Genomic DNA, 20215 nt, shown 5'->3' on the forward strand with positions numbered 1-20215 from the left:
CAATGTAATCGCTAATAGGTAATATTACCTATAGTAACATTAGGTAATAGGTAATAATAGGTAATGTAATCATGGTCAAATTTTTCTTTCAACTCTCACATATGTACTGCCTCTATGTATGTGTCTGAACACTAAGCATTAGCAGACACACATGGTTCGCACCACAGATTCACACCCTGGTCATGTGGTGATTCCTGAAACGGTAAATATGCTGATGTGGCTGAGTTTAGATTTCTCGAGATGATTCAAGTGAGAATGAAAATCATCAGGGTTCTGGAGTGGGGTGATGCGACACCAGCTTCTCTGACTATGCAGATATCTGTATATGCCTGTGCCTATAAATACATTCTAATTGACCTGTGCTGTTATGAGGAATGAGCTTGGTCAGCTCTATTAAGAGAGACGCATTAAAAGAGAGAGAGAGAGAGAGAGAGAGAGAGAGAGAGCGGTATGAGCTGTAGTGTATAAAATAGGATAAGAAAATACAGATAATAGAATTGTGCTTTTAAAAATGTGTATTTGTGATTATAAGAGGCATGAAGTTTGATACGTTTCTTCCACCTTGCCATTGAATATTTTCCTATAACACCACACCACCAGGTGTTTCATTCCTTTTTCAATATGCTGGTAAAAAAAAAACACTAAATCTCCTCTATGAAAAAGCAATACTGTTTCTAAAAGGATAAAATATCCAAATTTATTTCCATTTATCCATCCATCCATCCAACTTCTACACCGCTTATCCTTTTCAGGGTCACGGGGAAACCTGGAGCCTATCCCAGGGAGCATCGGGCACAAGGTTGGGTACACCCTGGACAGGGTGCCAATCCATCGCAGGGCACAATCATTTCCAATTATAACGTTTCCAATTTTCAATTATTACAAATGCCCTTTGACTTCATTACGAATGAGCTGGGAGTTTGGAGCAAGTTTTCTGTTCTTTTCTCAGAGCAGGGGAACATGTTAAGATTATTATCTGTGGTAATCGCACATACATCATAGGTGTGTTAGATACACACAGCTAGACTGAGGAACGATTCGGGGGAATTATCATTGCTGATAGGTGACTTCTGCACAGCAAGGAGTACTTAATTAAATTGTATTCATGGTATGGAGACTGACTTCCATGACAGAGGAATTACCTCTCATGTCATAACTCTGTCTGTGTAATTAAGATATTGTTAATCTAACCAACGAGCAGCCCAGCTGTGAATAAAGATACATCAGTACAAGAAGTCACTTAAACACACACACACACAAACACACACACACACTAAAAATAGTGGTGCAGACGTCACAGCTAAGCACCAGCAGAGTGAATGTGATGAATCTCAGTAATGAACCCTCTTGGGTTTAACAAAGAGACCCACTTCTACAGAAAAAGGAACCTCTCTTTCTCTCTCTCTCTCTCTCACACACACACACACACCCACACACACACACACACATCTGTATCTTTATTTAAAACATGGCTGTCTAGGTAGGTGATTTTATTTTTCATGGTGAGCAACCGCAGGCCTGCAAGGGTAGCACGGAGACACAGAGAAGGTCACAGCGTTCAGCAGATCTATAAATACAAGATCTATGATTATCCCCACTATCAGCTACCGCCTCCGTAACACACAGACACAATCACGCACAGCATGATGTGCCCATTCCGTAAGAACACTAGGGTATAACATCACCTTTATGAAATCATGTTACTCTGAAAAATGCAAAAACAAATGTACAAACAATGCCATCTTTCTAGATTTAAATTCCTAGTAAAATACAGTTCCTGCTTGAATGTGCAATGTTCAGGACGTGAAATTAAATTCAGCCCTGACATTTGCATGTGTCATTCTGTAGCCTATACTAATACTGACATTTCATTTACACAGAGACTCGGACACTTGGTAATGAGCGTTTAAATGAAAAGGCAAGCTGGAAAAAGCTATTTCTCGAACTACAGGGCAATTACAGCGTTGGAATGATAACTGAAATGTCATTAAGTTTTTGCACACATTTGCACCATGTTGGATTTCCCCCAGGGTTTCCTTATTCAAGTGTGTTACAGAATCAGTGTGTTTAGCTGATGTAAAGCTTGCAAAACTAATACATTATTTACAGTTAAACCACAAAATGGCTGAATTCTTGTTGCTGATTAAGTAAGGAAAGTCTTTTATTCATCCTATACTACAGCAATTCGCCAGCAATGACCTTTTTATTACATATTTATAAAAAATGACACGTATATTTTTTGTGTTATTCACGTCAAGAGAGAGAGCAAAAAAGAGAGGCTGGTGAGAGAACGACTGTTTATACCTGTTATAACGTACCTGATAACAGGAGCACAGTCGGTATCAAATACCACTTACCAGAAAGCACTGAAGCTTACAAGCATGGTTGCCATGGACTACACTTCCCAACCCACATGCTCAATGTCACATTCAAGCTTACCTGATTACTGACTGCTTTCACCTGGACGCCATCACACATCACACACAGTATCGTCCAGTGTTTCTCGTAGCCTGATATATGTTAATATATCAGGTTCATAGATTAGATAGATAGATTTATGATCTCGGCTATTGTTGTCTGGTTTTTGGATTTTAGTTTTGTCTTGTCAAGTCTGCTAATTGCCTGACCCTAATATTGTTTGTGACCACGCTATTCATCTGCCTGCTTTAATAATAAAGCATGTACTTTCAAATGCAACCATCTCAGCTGCCTGACAATGTGTCAGTCATTAATAATTAATTAAAGAAAGAAAGAAAGAAAGAAAGAAAGAAATGTTGGCGAATTGCTATGGCATACGAGGAATAAAACACTTGGATTATACACACACACACATATATATATATATATATATAAAGCTGTATGTCACACACAATCATCCGCTTACAATCAACATACAGTGGTGACATTACCAAGAACATGCTGTAGATATGTTGTGAAATGTGAAATATGCATCAGTAACTTCTGAATGCATGCAGTGTTTCTCACACACACTCCTGCACAGATACTGAAGTTGCCCATAAATAGTTGAACACTCCCCACTTAAGAGCACCTCTTATTGATTTTATATTCTCTGTGTAGAGGCTCTCTCCAGGCTGGCTCAGGGAGTTCAGGGAAACTGTCTTTCTCAGAGCACAAGAATGAAAAGGCAAGTCATACCAGGTTATACACGGCATGATGACGTAGAAATGTACACCACAGTGCAAAACCGCAACGTATACTTAGAGATACAATCAGAAAATTGCCACCATAATGGTGTGGAGAGCGCTATCTAAAATGTCACGACAAAATTTTCTACAGTGTTCAGATCAGTGTGAAGGCCATAGCATCAGGTTGCATATGTTTCATCATAGATGATGAAATACAGGGGTGTCGTTTCGGGGGGGATCAGAACTAACATTTACAACCACCTCACTATTTATACCATGATCAACTGAAACATACGTAGAAGTCATTCATTTTGTAACGTTATTGGCGTTCCAAATCGATTGTGAGTTTGTCATGATAAATCCGAGAAAAATATTAAATAAACGCCCCCCCCCCCCCCCCCCTCCGTTGTGCCAGTTGGTATCACCCAACTATTGCCTCGCAACACAATGATTGATTTCTGCGGTTTGACTGGGAGAGCACAGGTAGCTTTGAAGTTGAAGAGAAGTGCTGTCCAACAGACTATTACGCATTGCTGGTCAGAGAGGGACGGTTATAAAATAATAAAATAAAACATGTACTCCGGAGGAGGTAGGATAATATGGTGTAATCTAGCTAACGACACGCCACAAATATTCTAGCTAGCTAGCTAATTCATTGCAATTTAGGCATAAATCAATATAACAGGTTAGCACCCTAAATGATGTGTAAGTTGGAACCAGGTACAGTGTGCATTCATTTGGTCTGTTATTATGCCCTGTTTTTTTTTTTTTTTTAACAAAACAGTCATTTGAACATAAATGCTTATAGACGGTAGATAGATAGATTATAGATGAATGTGTGGATGGGTCGTTTTTTGTTTTTTTTTAATTGATTCATTTTTTTAAATTTAATTAAAGATATCAGGAAGCATACCCATTCACACGTCAATCCCCTCGATGTTCAAGCCAAATCTACACCCGTGATGAAATATATCACAGATATCCTGGTATCAGATGCAGTAAGTTGTTTCAATTTAAATGCAAAGTGAACACCAAACTGATTTGTTAAACCCTCATAGTTCATGTTAATGACAAAACATTTAGTCCTAGGCTTTCTCTGGTTTTCTTTAATATTTTCCTTCTCGTGCTTAAATAATAAGCTCTACAAGAAGCACTGAAATATTGATGGTGTGCATCAGGCCCCTGCGTTTGCAATCCATTAGATATAGGGTGCACTTTATCTTACTTTAAGATCCAGTGCTCTGCCTCAAGTCTCTTATCACACACTACAAAGACAAGAAGAGACACACAACTGAAGCCACACAGTCACACTCTGATTTTCATTAGATGGCACATTCAACGTCAATAAGAACCTCTTCATTAGAAAACTAGTAATCACTGGATTACACATTTAAGACCCATGGAAATTGTATGTTGGGTAGCTAAAAGGAGAATGAGCAGTAATCGGATTCTGGGTATTTTGGATAAACTACATTGTAGGATTCTACAATGGTTCTTGCCTGTACTGATTTTTATACCATACGTGTCTCTGCTGCGTCTCTGAATGAGCTGCTGGCAGGATAAAGAGCAACAGCTCACTTTGGCTTTAATCTGTTTGGCAACTCCGCATTCAGTAATTCATCTTTCGATGCATTTTAACTGTTTAATGTTTAATAATTAATGGAATAAGTGTAGTTTGAGACCTGCCAAATCCCCACTGAAAACCATACCCTCCCCTCAAATAACTGGCCCTTTACAGAAACATTTTTCCAAACTGTCCTGAAGAGGGCGCTAAAACAACAGTCTGATTGGTGAGCACCCAAGAGAAGAAAGAGGTCACATTGCTCTCATTTGCCCCAAGTTCCAGTGTTGCCAATTTGTGATTGAGATTTTTGCAACTTTCTCATTGTTGTTGCGACTTTTATTCGTGTTTTGCGACAAAGGCGCTATTTTGGCTATATTTAAATAAAATTAACGGTTTTTGGATATTTTTTTTTTTTATATGGGGGCAATTAAACACTCACACTGATTGACCACACACTGCTGTGGTCTCACATTTGCACTCAATCGTGCCATGAGCCTGCTCTGACTCCCTCAAAACCTTCAACTGTTGAGTTAGCCGCAGCATTTGTAACCTCTCGAGAAGAAATCTGTCAAATTAAGAGACGACAACAGAACCTTCCTTACGTACATTAGCAAAATGTGGACAGTGCAGAGAAATTGTGGACTGAAGTAAATTTGTACAGCAGGTGAGAATCCCTTTAAAGAACTATGTAACCTACTGTAACTGTGACAATGTTGACACTCCCGTACAGCAACGCAGACGTAGAGAGAGTCTTCAGTCAGTTAAACATTATAAAAAACAAACTCTGGAATCGTCTAGCTCTCGGAACTGTGAACTCCATCCTTCACATAAGATATGGACTTTTGGCTTGTGGTAAAACGTGTTGGGATTACAGTCTTCCACATGATGTAATTGAGAAAGTTGGGACAATGGCATCATATGAGAAGAAAGATGATCCCAATGAAGAATTTCTAGGCCTGATTTAGATAAGTTAAGCATGCGTTTACCTTTTACTATATATATAGAGTGGGGATTTTTTTTTTTTTTTTAAATATACACATATGCAGACCTGTATGTACTTTGTTTTCATATTTGGCGACTTTTTGTGAAAATTGGAGACTTTTGAGGGTGGTTCTGGAGATTTTCAGAGGGAGGAGTTCGTCTGTAGCATTCTGCCAGCTGTAATTGTAAAAGCTATACACACATTACATGAGACAGCGAGACAGTGAATAAACAGTATATTTGTGTTTGTGTTGTTTCCTCATGTTTGGTTTAATATACAAACATTACAATAATGTCAAACTAAAACCAAACAAGAAATATTAATTGGACGTGAAACCGAACAAAAACAAATGGGTGGTGAGACTAAATAAACAAACAAACAAAAAAAAATGATGTGTGGCGAGACCAAAAAAAGATTAACAGTTGTTGAGACCAAAGAGATAACAATAAAAGTAAATGCTGATGAGACCACGCAAAAATATATAATGAGTGGTGAAATCCAATTTTTTAAGAATGGGTAGTGAGAGAACTCTAAAAGGTACTGAGACCAAACGAAAATATAATGGGCAGTGAGACCTATAACAAAATTGTAATGGGTGTTGAGGCCAAATGAAACAAATATAATGGTGGGTGAGACCAGGTGAGACTCAAAAAAAGTTATTTATGGTGGTAACAAGCAAAAAAAAAAAGCATGATGGGTGGTAAGACCAAAAACAAACAAAAAATAATCAATGGTGAAACCACCAGGAGATACCGAAATGATGAAAATGATGTAATAGATAGAGTTCATTTCACTCTATGGCCTCTAAAAGAAAGGTATCTGAAATAATGCACATTACCTGCAGTACATAAACATGTCCATTATGTAGTTATAATGTTCAGAATTTTATTTTAATTAGTAGCCTTCATTCATATAGCATTTCAATGCCTTCCCTGAGTCTTAACAATGAAACCTAGCAATTCACTCAAATCACACTGCCTTCATTCAGGCTCTCCCTGTGTTATTCCACCTTGATCTCACACGTCGTTCCACACCTCGATCTCTCCTCTCATTCCTTTTATAAGAGCAGTAGCACTTTTCAATCACATTGCAGCACTTGGCTCTCTTGCTTTTCAATATTTATGAGGAACTCAAACGGCCTGGGCTGCCAACCATGCTGAAGATCTCCCGAATGGTTTAATTTCACCATCATGCTGTGGGGACGTCGTCCTCTATTATACTCCACAATATTAGCACCATTCATTTTGACATTTAGATTAGTTTGCATCTAAAGTGCACCCAAAATGCAGTACACACCCCTCTCCTCAATGTTTTCTTTACACATCTCTAAAACTTTCTTTCAATTACACATCCCTTATTTTTTCCTTTATGCGTTAACCTAATTTTTCATTTATATCCATCAATCCATCCATTTTCTGTAGCGCTTATCCTACACAGGCTCATGGGGAGACTGGAGCCTATCCCAGGGGACTTGAGGCTTAAGGCAGGGGACGGGGTGCCAACCCATTGCAGGGCGCAGTTACACACACACACACACACACTTGCAAACCCGTTCACACAGTACGGACAATTTAGAGATGGCAATCAGCCTACAACGCATGTCTTTGAGAACATGCAAGCTTTGCACATGTAGGGCAGAGACAGGAGTCGAACCCCTGACCACAAAGGTGTGAAGCAAACGTGCTAACTAAGCCACCGTGTACAACCCCCCCAACCCCATATTCATTTATACTATAGATTTCTCAATATCAAGGTGTACCCTGCCTTGTGCCCGATGCTTCCTGGGATAGGCTCCAGGTTCCTCGTGACCCGGAAAAGGATAAGCGGTAGAAGATGGATGGATGGATGGATGGATTTCTCAATATTTTTGTTTTACATAACCCTCAAAATTCCATTTAAGAAACTACACATTACTCTGTTTTCACATTAATAAGCGACTAAGTCGCCGATGTCACTTGTGAGATTTTGTTCTAAAAGCATCATGTAAACATTATACCAAAGCTCTTTTGAATTCTGGATTCTGATTGGTCAGAAGGTGTTGATTAATTGTCCGTAATTATAATTTCTATAGTAACACAAGTTAGTCGATATGCTCGTAATACCTAAACACAAGTTCTCTTCTCTGAAAAAGTAGTCCAGTCCCTGACTTTTATGGGAGATGCACCATAGAATCAGATTTTCTTTTCGTAATTGTTTGATATTGAAAGTTTTCTGTAAGGAATCATTTATTTTAACAGTTATGAAAGGAGTCAACAATGTTAGAGTGTTGTGACGGTCAGAGCTTTACGGTTAAAGCTATCGTTTTAAGTTTTCTGCCATGCCAAGTGTTCTGGACAAAGTAGTTCATGGTGCATCAATAAAATGATATAGTGTGTTATTTGTCTTCTTAACTTCTAGACAGACTGAAGGAAGGACTGTTTATAACTTATATAAACATAATAGATAACAGGGACTGTAACAACAGGAACTATAACATAAATGATAACAAGAACTACAAGAATGTGTTTTGCAGATGTTTCAGAACATTATATGTAACTATAAATGGATTTAAAAAGTATGATACGTCATTCTTTAATAATAATTTAAAAAAATGTAATCATTGGCAAATTCCTGTGGTATAAGAGGAATAAAACACTTTGGGACGTGCTGTTATGTGAAAATGATCAACTTTGGGGTTGTTGCTTCATCAAATCAACGTCCTGTTGATTGTTTTCCAACAACAGAACATTCCAAAGTGTTTTATCCCTCTTATACCACAGAATTATACCAATGTCTACAATTCAATCACAATCACTTACTTATTATAGCTTCACATTACTGGTGGCGTCAAGTCAGTTTATAAACTTGGCAATTTACCAAAAGACTGCACATTTAATTGCAGTCAGTGATGTCCTGCTGTCACTGTGCCCTCAAGTAGGACATGCAAAGGTCCTGAAGGGTTGTCCTGTGTTGCCGGTAACAGTAAATCTCCTTAGGCCTCAACTAAATGGCAGTAATGGGTAATGTGGTGATTAAATAACGATGGAATGAGGAAAATAAATAGGCTTGAGAAATTTAATGAAATGAAATTTAATGAAATGAAATGACTTTTCCACCTTGTCCCAGTTGATAGAGAGCTAAGGGAAGTGTACAGATTCCAGTTTTGCCTAAACAACATACTCATCTTAAACCGTGTCGAATTGTTCGGCATCTCAAACAAACAACCTGGCTAATGTTATTCATGACATAATATATACAATAATTACGAGGTGTCACCTAATTTAAAGGTGAAACTGTGTGTTGGAAGAGGCTCAGATGATAACATAGTCCCGATTTGATTTGTATTTTTAATAACTTTTAATAGCTTTTAATGATTAAGGCAATTCGTAGCTTTTTTCTGATTAAGGCCATTCATTCATTCATTCATTCATTCATTCATATATTTTCAGTAACCGCTTTTCCCTGGTCAGGATCCAGAATGTATTCTGGGAACATCGTGCGTAAAGTGGGAATACACCCTGGACAGATGACAGTCCACCGATTCATTGCAGCCAATCCACCTACTAGTATGTTTTGGGAGGTGGGAGGAAACTAGAGGACCTGGAGGAAACCCAGAATACAGACAGAAACCCAAGCTCAGGATCAAACCAGGGACCCTGGAGCTGTGAGAAGTCAACGCTACCCACTGAACCACTGCCAAAGGCGCCCATTATGTGTCTGTAAATCATTCTTAAACTGTTTATAATATATCATCTGTTCTGTTTTTACACTTAAATGAATTTTATTTCTTCTCAGGGTGATGTGCACTGTTAACTAAAAGCCAGAATTCCAAAGCAAGGTCTTAGAAGACATAATCTAATTCAAGACCAAACTGTTAACCTTAGCTCAGTTTCAAAAACGTTGAACATTAGAACCGCGTCTTTTGAGGTGCCTTTTCATTCGTGAAGGACTCATTCACAGCCAGTGAGCCATGCTGAAATTTCCTCTATGAGTCTTTCCACTAGAGTGATGCTTTGTTAAAAAATAAATATAAAATAAAGCCAAAAAAAAAAAACTAAGAAATGAAAAAAGGCAGACATGTCCAGAAGGGAAGTGAGCCATTATAGGACACACGGGTCTCTAAGTCTTGAGGCTATTGATACATTATGTGTGCTCAGAAATAGAGTTGGAGTAGTGAGGGAAAAGACAGAAGCTCAGAGAGACCTGAGTATGAATGATAACATTATAGTAGCCTTATTGGTGTCTGAATGATAATCTGTTAAGGGTTCCTACTGTACCTGCATGTATACAGCTATCCTCTACCCCAGTAGAGTTTCTATAGTCCACATGCCTCCATTCTAAATATTGGTCATGTTTATTTTAGTTTTATTACATATCTATTACTTTAGTTTCATTTTAGGTTATTAAATAGGTTACTGTTTCGGTGTTGTCTCCACCCCTGTCTTGTCACTGTTTTTTTCTCTGATTGTAATCGCCTGTTCAGTGTTTCCACTTGATTAGTTTGGATATTATATTTGTCATACATTTAAACAACATATTTGGTCGAGGTGAAACATCCTTCAAGCTCATCAGGAACATCAGGATCAGGAACCCAGGAGAAGGCACCACTACTTGTGTTCTTCTGCACTACCTGAGGTCTGCACCAAGACATTTAATGCTCCTCCTGCAGTCTGCAGCAAGACTTCTACTGCTCCTCCCAAGGTTTGCACCAAGACCTTTACTGCTCCTACTGAGGTTCACACCAAGACCTTTACTGCTCCTACTGAGGTTCACACCAAGACCTTTACTGCTCCTACTGAGGTTCACACCAAGACTTTTACTGATCCTACTGAGGTTCACACCAAGACTTCTACTGCTCCTCCCAAGGTTTGCACCAAGACCTTTACTGCTCCTACTGAGGTTCACACCAAGACTTCTACTGCTCCTCCTGAGGTTCACACCAAGACTTTTACTGCTCCTTCTGAGGTTTACACCAAGACTTCCATTGCTCCTACTGAGGTTTACACCAAGACTTCTACTGCTCCTCCCAAGGTTTGCACCAAGACCTTTACTGCTCCTTCTGAGGTTTACACCAAGACTTCTACTGCTCCTCCCAAGGTTTGCACCAAGACCTTTACTGCTCCTTCTGAGGTTCACACCAAGACTTTTACTGATCCTACTGAGGTTCACACCAAGACTTCTACTGCTCCTCCTGAGATTAACCCCAAGTATTTAGGGGAAGGAAAAGATTGATGCATTTATCTTTTTATTGATTCCAATAAGCCAGTCAAAATGAATTACTTCTTCAAAAGTCTTTTTTTTTTTTTTTTTTTTTTACTGCTGGGCATTTATAAAATTCTTGCTGTGTTTTCCCTTAGCAATTCAAGGACAAGCATTCCATTGCAGATTGTAATACCCAACATATATATTTCAAATATGATATTATATACTATATAATATAATATATAATATATCATATTTGTAGATCTGTATCCCACAGACAGTGCAAGTAGCAAAGCACATTATTGTAATATGAGAATCAGACTCCATGTGTCAGAGCCATTGATTTGCCTGTGGCTGTACCTGCAGTGTGCACACTCAGCCCAGCACGGACTATCCAACATTTACTAACACAGCATTTAGAGACCAAATGAACATGAGTAAGAAGAGGTGTAGAAGAGGACATGCTGGAGGACACGAATGTGTGAACATCGTCCTGCTCTGTGCTGACAGTGACTGACTGAGACTGAAATCCGCCCTGTCATGAATCAGCACTGTCAAGGCTCTCTGAAGCTGACACTTGCAAATGCACACACACACACACACACACACACACACACACACACACACACATTTTTCTTACTTACCTTCCACTGACATTATCATTAATGCAGCTAATTAATGCTATGCTAAAACCTAACCTTAACCTCAGCAACAAAAAAGAAACCTTTTTGGTCTTTTGGCTCTCTCTCTCTCTCTCTCTCTATCTCTCTCTCTCACACACACACACAGAGTTCTTTCTGCACAGTTAGCTGGAAGTATGAGTAAACGAGTGCTGAGGTGTGTGTGTGTGTGTGTGTGTGTGTGTGTGTGTGTGTGTGTGTCAGGCTGGCGGTCGTGTGCCTTCACTCTCCGTCCCTCCACCTCTCCATACTCGACGTCCCCGCTGCATGACCCGGTGGCCTGCATGATGAAAGATAGCCTCATTAGTGCCTCCTCAAACGAACCACAGGGAGAGTGGAAAGTGCGCAGCTTGGCTTGATGGATGGAGCACTAACGGGGACGAGTGCCAAGCGAGAGAGAGAGGAGTGAGCACAACTAGAAGTTTACTGTCTCTGCCAGTGGAGTACAGTACCTGAAGTACAGTACATTCAGCTAGGGCTCTGAAGTCAAAACAGGGGTTAAGTCCTTCTGTACTAAGTGAAAGACAGAATAATCTAGACATGGGAACATAAATAAAACTAATCCAGTCTGAATAGGGTTTAAGATGGCGGAATACTAATCGTTAACTATAAACGGTGTAAAACATTACAAGTACAGTGTTAAAACACTCTCAGATCCCAGTGTTCCCAAAGACCAGTGCAAACACTGGCCCACAATGTTCACACGTTTACAGATACAGAGATGCAGAAGTGTACAACAGGGGCGTTAGCTGGACTGTTAATAATCCAGGGCTGAGCCCAGATTCTTCTCCATCCAAAAATTTTAAATGTATAGTTCTAAATAGACTGTTTCCATTCCATTCCATTCAAAAATGTGAAAATTGGAGAGAAAAAAAGGTGCGTTTATCAGAAAACCTCCCTTTGGTGTTATCATTGTGTGCAGGAGTAACAGACCGATAAAATATCAAACTTTTTGGCTATCTAACACGAAACCAGGTTAGTTTGGTGTCGCTAGTCAAAGGGAGGCACAACTAAGCTATCACTGTATGGGTGTAGCTGCTACGCTGCCATGCCGAGGACATTATCTGTCCTTTGCTCTACTCATATCGTGTTCACGTAACTTGGAACTCATATAGACATTTACACACCTTGTTTTCCTGCTCAACATGAGAGGATGTTACTGTTTTAGTTTCAACCCATTTACTGATATATATATATATATATATATATATATATATATATATATATATATATATATATATATATATTGATTTATTTACATGCATATAGACTGATTTGTTTTATTAATGATTAATGATGCATGGATATGTGAATATTTAAAAGAAATTATGAAAATTGAGGTAAGGGGACGTTAGGGGAACGTTCTGCAAGCCTAAAAATAACATTTTATTTCTGTTAAGAAAACTTTCTTGGCTAACTAAAAATAAACCTTAAATATGTTTATTCTGGGAACGTTCTGGGAACCAAAAATTGTCCCCTTACCTCAATTTTCATAATTTCTTTTAAATATTCACACATCCATGCATCATTAATCATTAATAAAACAAATCAGTCTATATACATGTAAATACATAATCAGCCCACAATCAATGTTTTTGCTGGTTCTTTGTTTATATAAAATAACATAAGAAATGAATCTCGGGACATTCAAAACAGTAATTATCATGTAATCAACAACAACAAAAAAAAAAACAACAACAACATGAAAACATTTTCATAGATAAAAATTTGCAAGAACATTATCATTAAAAAAAGTATTGTAGCCAAAAACGGATCAATTTTTCAACTTCTGATCTACTTCTCCACTACAAAAAAAAACACAAAAAAACAAAAACAGGTTAACAGTGCCCCTCTGGCCCCACCCAGTGCTTGCAGGAAATGTCAATTCTCTAAATTGACCTAAAAATAACCATTAGAGAATGTTCTGTATAAGTCTTTTTAGGTTGTCCCACAAAAACTTCCCAGCAATGTTCTGGAAAGGTTAATATATGGTTACAAAAATAAAAACCTAAAAATAATTATTAGAGAATGTTCTGTATAGGTTCTCTTTAGGTTGTTATAAAAAAAATAATAAAACAAGCCTCCCTGCAACGTTCTGGGAAAGTTCTGTGTTTGCTGGGTGAAGATGAAATACAACACAAAATTACAACGCTGCCATCTTCTTTACCTGACAAGTGGAGAATTATTCGGAGCTAAAGAAAAAAAATCTGCCCAGGCCAGGTTACAACCTACACACTGGTGTAAAACAATGAAACTTAGTCTCATCCAAAGCATAAGGCCAAAAATCTGTGGAAATGAGTGTGCTCTAAAGGAATCAATAACACATGAGTGTTAAGACCCCAGAGCTATGTTAAGGCTAATGTAGGAGGAGAGAATGACTAGAAGCGTGGTGGATCTCCTACAGTGTGTGTGTGAAGCTCTATCAGCAGGCCATCTCTAATGCCCCAGCAGGATCCAGATACACCACATTCAGGTCACTGTCCCCGAGTCAGGGGTCTCCAAGCAACACACACGCGTAGGAAAGATTAAACACACAGACGCTATTATTTACTTCCCACAATTTTCTCTTTACATTCCCTTCCAAAGTGCCATTGTTTTAACTGTGAATTAGCAAACAGCAAGACTTGTAAACTACAGTCTTTGCCTCAACGTTCGGTGTCAACATGATGTCGAGTTACTTAACTTATAAATCTAAGGAATTATTATTATTATTATTATTATTATTATTATTATTATTATTATTATTACCTATCAAATGCCACTTGCTTGTTTCCAAATGCCACTTGCTTGCCACTTGCTTGTATAAATTATTTATTTACATTTTCTTGGCAGGCCAATTACACTACATCTGCCCTCATCAGTGAATAAAGAAGTTATTGTAATGGACCCAGTGCTGAAGATGAATTAGAGCAATTAGTGGCTTGATTCAGTGCTGAAAAACGCTCTGGGAAAGCTTCTGGCACTTAAGATGAATATGGAGAAGTGGGGTGAGTCAGAGAAGGAGCGAAAAAACGAGGATGACCAGGATGAGTCAGGTTCATTATACCATAGTAGCACTCATACCAGCCAGTACATCCACAGCTTAATCCTTCAGACATGGACAGAGAATCCTGAACGTTCATTTCCTACACATAAATCACACAGAGAGAAATACTCACAGCCAATCCGGTCTGTTCTCAAACCAACGTGTGTACATCCTTTAGCACAGTGTGTTACAAACGTAGCCTAATATAACTTTGAAAACTACCTAAAACTGTCAAGAATTGGCACGGTGGTTTAGTGGTTAGTACATTTGCTTCACACCTCTGAGGTTGGGGGTCTGAATCCGCCCCCCGCCCTGTGAGCGCTAAGTTTGTATGTTCTCCCCATGTTCCAGGGGTTTCCTCCGGGTACTCCGGTTTCCTCCCCTAGTCCAAAGATATACGTGGTTGGCTGATTGGCATTTCCAAATTGTCCTTTATGTGTGATCCTGTCCAGGGTGTCCCCTTTGTGTCCTGAGCTCCCTGGGATAAGATCTAGCTCCCCCACGACCCTGTGTATGGTAAGCAGTATGGAAAATGGATAGATGGAATGCGTATTCAATAGTAGTTCTCTTTAAGCTATTTATAACCATTTATACGACAGCACTGTTGAATACTTGGTCATGATTTTGTCAAAAGCTTTTTATTAATTTTATATAACAGCAACACTGACAGTAGTACAGCTGCAAATCAGAGGTTATATTGATACCTTGTATGGTGAACAGCATTTGGTGATGTCCATGGGTTCTAGACTTAACGCAGTCATTAAATTTGCATCCAAGTATTAAAAAGAATCCTTATATTTATAGTTGTTAGTATGTCCAATTACTTTTGAGCCTGTGAAAATGGAGGGACTCCATTTTGAATGCAATATTTTTGTTAAACCCCTTGAATTAAAGCTGAAAGTCTACACTTCAATCACATCTTGATTGCTTTATTTCAAATCCACTGTGGTGGTGTACAGAGGCGAAAAAACATGAAAATTGTGCCACTGTCTAAAATTGTGAAAATTATGTCGCTGTCCAAAGACTTACAGTTCATGAATCATCATTTCACTATTGTGAAATAAAGTGATTATAGCATGAAATAATTGAAATATATCACCAATCGGAATGATATTTGGTGGTCATTTTGAATAGTCCTTGTTTGATAACCAGCTGTGAATGGATAATTGAAGTTTGCAAATTAGCTTGCTGGCTGTGGTGATCATTGCTGGAGCTAGCAGAGCTGTTAAAGAGTTCAGGAACATGCAGGTTCTGTAAAAGTATAAACTCTCTTGCGAATTGGATATTAAGATAAATTGAGCATATCTTTGGAACCACCATTGAGAGAGAGAGAGCGAGAGAGAGAGAGAGAGAGAGAGAGAGAGAGCAAGTCTGTATCAATTTAGCAATGGTTAAGTGTCATTTTCACCTTCATTGTTTCCTCGAGAGTCTGCTGTATCGGCTGACCTTCTGCCACAGGCAAAAACAGCTGAGTCAGACAGAAACGGTGAGATAAAGAGCACAAAAAGTGTGTTCTTTTCCCCTTTCCTGCTTTTGCATAGTTCAAATTAGCCAGCAGATAATCCTGGCTGCTATATTTCAGGCTAAATAACATATTCTGATTCTGAATCTGATTCTGACTCTGATTATGTGATTCACAATCCCTGACCTTGACATACTATGTCCATCGAAAAGACTGTGGAACACTAAGTGAATATTTAAATTTACAAGCACATTTACAGCTCACAGTAGTTAGCCAATGGATAAGCTCACACACTCACACATCTCATAAATGAATGCATAATTTTTTCACTCCTCTATCTATTCCATCTTTGTCAGTTTCAATATTAAAGAAGGCTTTGTAGAGTCACAAAAGCCTCCATTACATTCCTTCATTTAACAAATCCCTTTTCTCTCTTTCACTCTCTCTCTCACTCTCTTGCTCTCTTTCTTTCTCTTTCTCTCTCATGTCAAAGACTGAGAACGGTGCAATGATACCCGTCAGAGATAAAACTAGCACAATAGAATGACTCACACCACGTTAATCTTATTTGAACTCTTACTGCTGTATTTTTCAGACTATAACTCACATTTCCCCTCTCTCCTGGGTTGCAGTTGCCAAATTGGGGATGTTTTGGACAAGGTTCCAGAAGTCCAATGGGTATTTCAGATACGGCAAATCAGAAACGCACGCAGCAGTATGAACTTGTTTCCAATGCAAAGGCTGAGAAAATGAAGAAACTCTGTCTCTGCGTTCTGGTTCCCTAACTTTTTGGGTTTGTTTCAGATATTTTTGTGTTGTTTTTGAGTTTGCTCAGACCTGGCAACTATGCCTCTAGCAGATGCACCATATCTGTGCAGCTTAATTGCAAAATACCAATTTAATAGTGTATTTATAATATTTTTATGCCCAAATATTGCCCAAACCATTTTTGTTGTTGTTGTTGTTATTGTTGTTGTTGTTGTTGTTGTTGTTTTTAATCTTGACTGCATGGGAAATTTTTAATTTTGATGACATGTAAAAAGACTAGAATCTTATCTTTATTGTTAGGGGTGTTAATCTAGAAAACGGCTCAAGACGCTGCCTAGCCTCAAGGTATATTAACCATAAACATTTCATTGTTGACATTAGCTTGTTAGATAGTTGGATCATTATTGTTTTCTAGAAACATTCTTGGTAATTAGCATGTTTATTCATTTTAGTAGTGATGTTAAACTGCAAAAAGTTACCTAAGCTTATACCATACATCCTTTTGATTAGTAACATTAGCTTTTTAGGTAGCTAGTTAGTGTTAGCTAGACACTTTCTTGCTATTTATCATGTTTATTTGTTTTTAGGAGTAGTGTAAAACCAAAAAGCTACTGAGCTACCTAGCATTTTGTCACTAACAACATTACCTTGTTAGATATTTAGTGTCAGCTAGATTTTTTTTTTGATAACTAGTTTGTTATCAAAAAAAATTGCCCAGGAAATAAGCTAGCTCCAGAAGTCATAAACACCATAGTGTTAGCTTGTTAGCTAGATAGATGGCTAGTTCATTTTAGCTAACAATTTTTTTGGATATAGATCTTATTGATAATATCTAAATATTCTAAATATTTTGTTGGAGAAATTCAAGGGTGTGTCAGTTATTAAATAAGGGCTGTCATGTTGCTTCTGAGGCGGTTTGTTTAAATAAATAAATAAATAAATAAATAAATGTTTTATCCTGATCTGGTGTGAGGTGGGAATACACCCGGGATAGGACGTCAGTCCGTTGCAGGGCACTACGCACACACCTTCACACCCAGGAGCAATTTAGAATAGCCAGTGCACTATCGGGCATGTTTTTAGCAGGTGGGAGAAAATCGGAGAACCCGAAGGAAACCTGTGTGAACACAAGAACAAGTGAAAGTTCACACAGACAATAATCAGAACTCAGGTGGTATAACCCTGGATCTATGAGGGAGCACGCTGTACCAATGTGCTACCCCTGGTTTAAAGGTAAAAATAAAGCTTATTACATGCTACATGTTTTATCTATTGAAACCTTCTATACAAACACATACAGTACAAAGGTGCTGTCCCTGCAGTTCATAAAGACAGACCAAATGAGTATTTCTCTTTGACTCGAACACTGCACATCTCGCTGTGCTCCACTGAGGCAGTGAACTGGAAAACCCACACTGCACGCATATAAATACTTCATCACTAACTCAGTTTTAGACTGGGGATGGAAGAAAAAACACGTTGCTTTCTCCTGCAGCTTCACTTTACATCCATTAGCCATTACTTGCAGCCCCCATGCAGTCCTCTCTCATAATGAAAGTAAGCCATATTGGAAAGCCTGTTGTTTCCCAGGAAGAGGTTTCCCCAGTGGATGAATGAAATGGGATATATTGCACCAACTATGTTTGCTTTCGTGGAAATCCTGAGCCTGTAATTCTCCTGAAGCAGATTCATCTGAGGAAGGAAGGTTGTGTTTCTACTCAGCTCGCTAGCCAAGCCTCATGGATGAGACTAAGCCTTCCAGACATGCTGCAAATGAGAATGAAACTTGGATGCAGGCCTCCACGTGACATAAAAGGCCAGCCATCTTTAGGCTTCATGATTGTCTGGCTTCAGCATGAGCCTTGATCCAGAGTGCTTCCTAAATTAAGCAGCTAAAATACTACATATTATTTTATACTTTTTGGACAGTGAGGTTTCTCTGAAGTATATGACAGCATATAGCACCTGCTACATTGCAACATAACATCTGATATTCTAGAAAATATGGCAGATAGTTCATCTAAAAAATCTAATATCCATAACTTTACTTAATAAATGCTGACATCTTCTCTATAAAATATTGAAGTAAAGACGGCTGAAATATTTTTAATAGCTTCATCATACTTTAGAGAAAAGAGTTTTTAATGTTAAATAATAATAATAATACTTTTTTATTAATGTTAAATTAAAATAAACTAATCAATTAAAATATTAGATAATATAATAAATAGGAATGCTTTTCAATATATTGTTATTTTTCCAGTTATATTTTCCATACCGCTTATCCTACACAGGGTCACAGGGGCGCCTGGAGAACTTAGGCGCATAGTTATATTACATTATTATTAATGTTATATATTATATTATAATTACAAGGCTCCTGCAAAAAATTATAGCATGTATGCCACTTTCCTTTCTAAGGCTCAGCACCTTCTACATTCCATTACTACACACAAATAAAAAGGGTCTTATAGTTTTAAAGGGTTCATTTGAAGAAATCTAATACAATTATAACAATGTTTTTAATAGCGTCTGTTGCACTAAATTTGTAGCATTTGAATAGCCTATATAAAAAAAAAGCTGGATTTATTTAACAAGACATGACGTTCTGGGATTAGGAGGACAGGATGAAGCTCTAGGACATCTTTATTGCTTCTGAAGGACTTCTAGATGATAAATATGAGTCCTGGGAAATGTGTAGCGAGGATGGTTAAGAATTCCATCACAGGCCAGGGAAGACGAGACTCGCCCTGATCCATCAATATCACTGCATCACTGCTGCACTGCTGAATAAGCACAGTAGAGCTAAGGATGTGGGATGAACACACCTCAAGTTCTCCTTTACGACCCAGCAAGGGCATGACTAAGCTCCTTCAGATGCAGCAGGGAAACGAACATAAGGAACACAGCAATAAGGACCAACAAGAACTAGAAACCACCCAGCCCTGACTTACATAATCGTCCTAGTGGGAACTCGTCTTAATGTCAGAGAGAAATACATGTTCGTGAACCTGATAGCAGTGTGTTATTATAGTTTATACCACAGTGCTGTTGAATTCTGGATTCTGATTGGTCAGAAGGTGTTGGTTAATTTCCTCAGATTAATCACAGGTCATAATAATTGTTCTAATATGTTATAACACTTCCTCTTTCAGAGTTCCTCTCAGCGTCTGTACCTGATGTTCCTTGGGACTTTTCCTCGTCACTGTCTCCGTTTGGTTTGCTTATTAGGCCACGAGTCGTGGATTGGGATTACAACCGGTTTGAAAAATAATTGGAACTGAATTCATTTAAAGGTTAACATCTGCAGAAGTTCTAGGATGTGTGTATAGTCAGTTCTACTTCTTCAGTGGTGTCTTAGCTCTTGTTATTCTGTCCAACATCATCATATTGCCCCCAAGGCTGAC

General features: G+C 38.3%; 1 protein-coding gene across 1 annotated transcript in view; it reads right to left on the reverse strand.

Moving 5' to 3' along the window:
- Window positions 1–20215, reverse strand: part of ank1b (ankyrin 1, erythrocytic b) — an 80422-nt gene that overhangs the window by 48675 nt on the left and 11532 nt on the right. The window lies entirely within an intron of this gene.

This window comes from Ictalurus furcatus, chromosome 18 (assembly GCF_023375685.1).
Source record: "Ictalurus furcatus strain D&B chromosome 18, Billie_1.0, whole genome shotgun sequence".
In the NCBI taxonomy this organism is placed as follows: domain Eukaryota; kingdom Metazoa; phylum Chordata; class Actinopteri; order Siluriformes; family Ictaluridae; genus Ictalurus; species Ictalurus furcatus.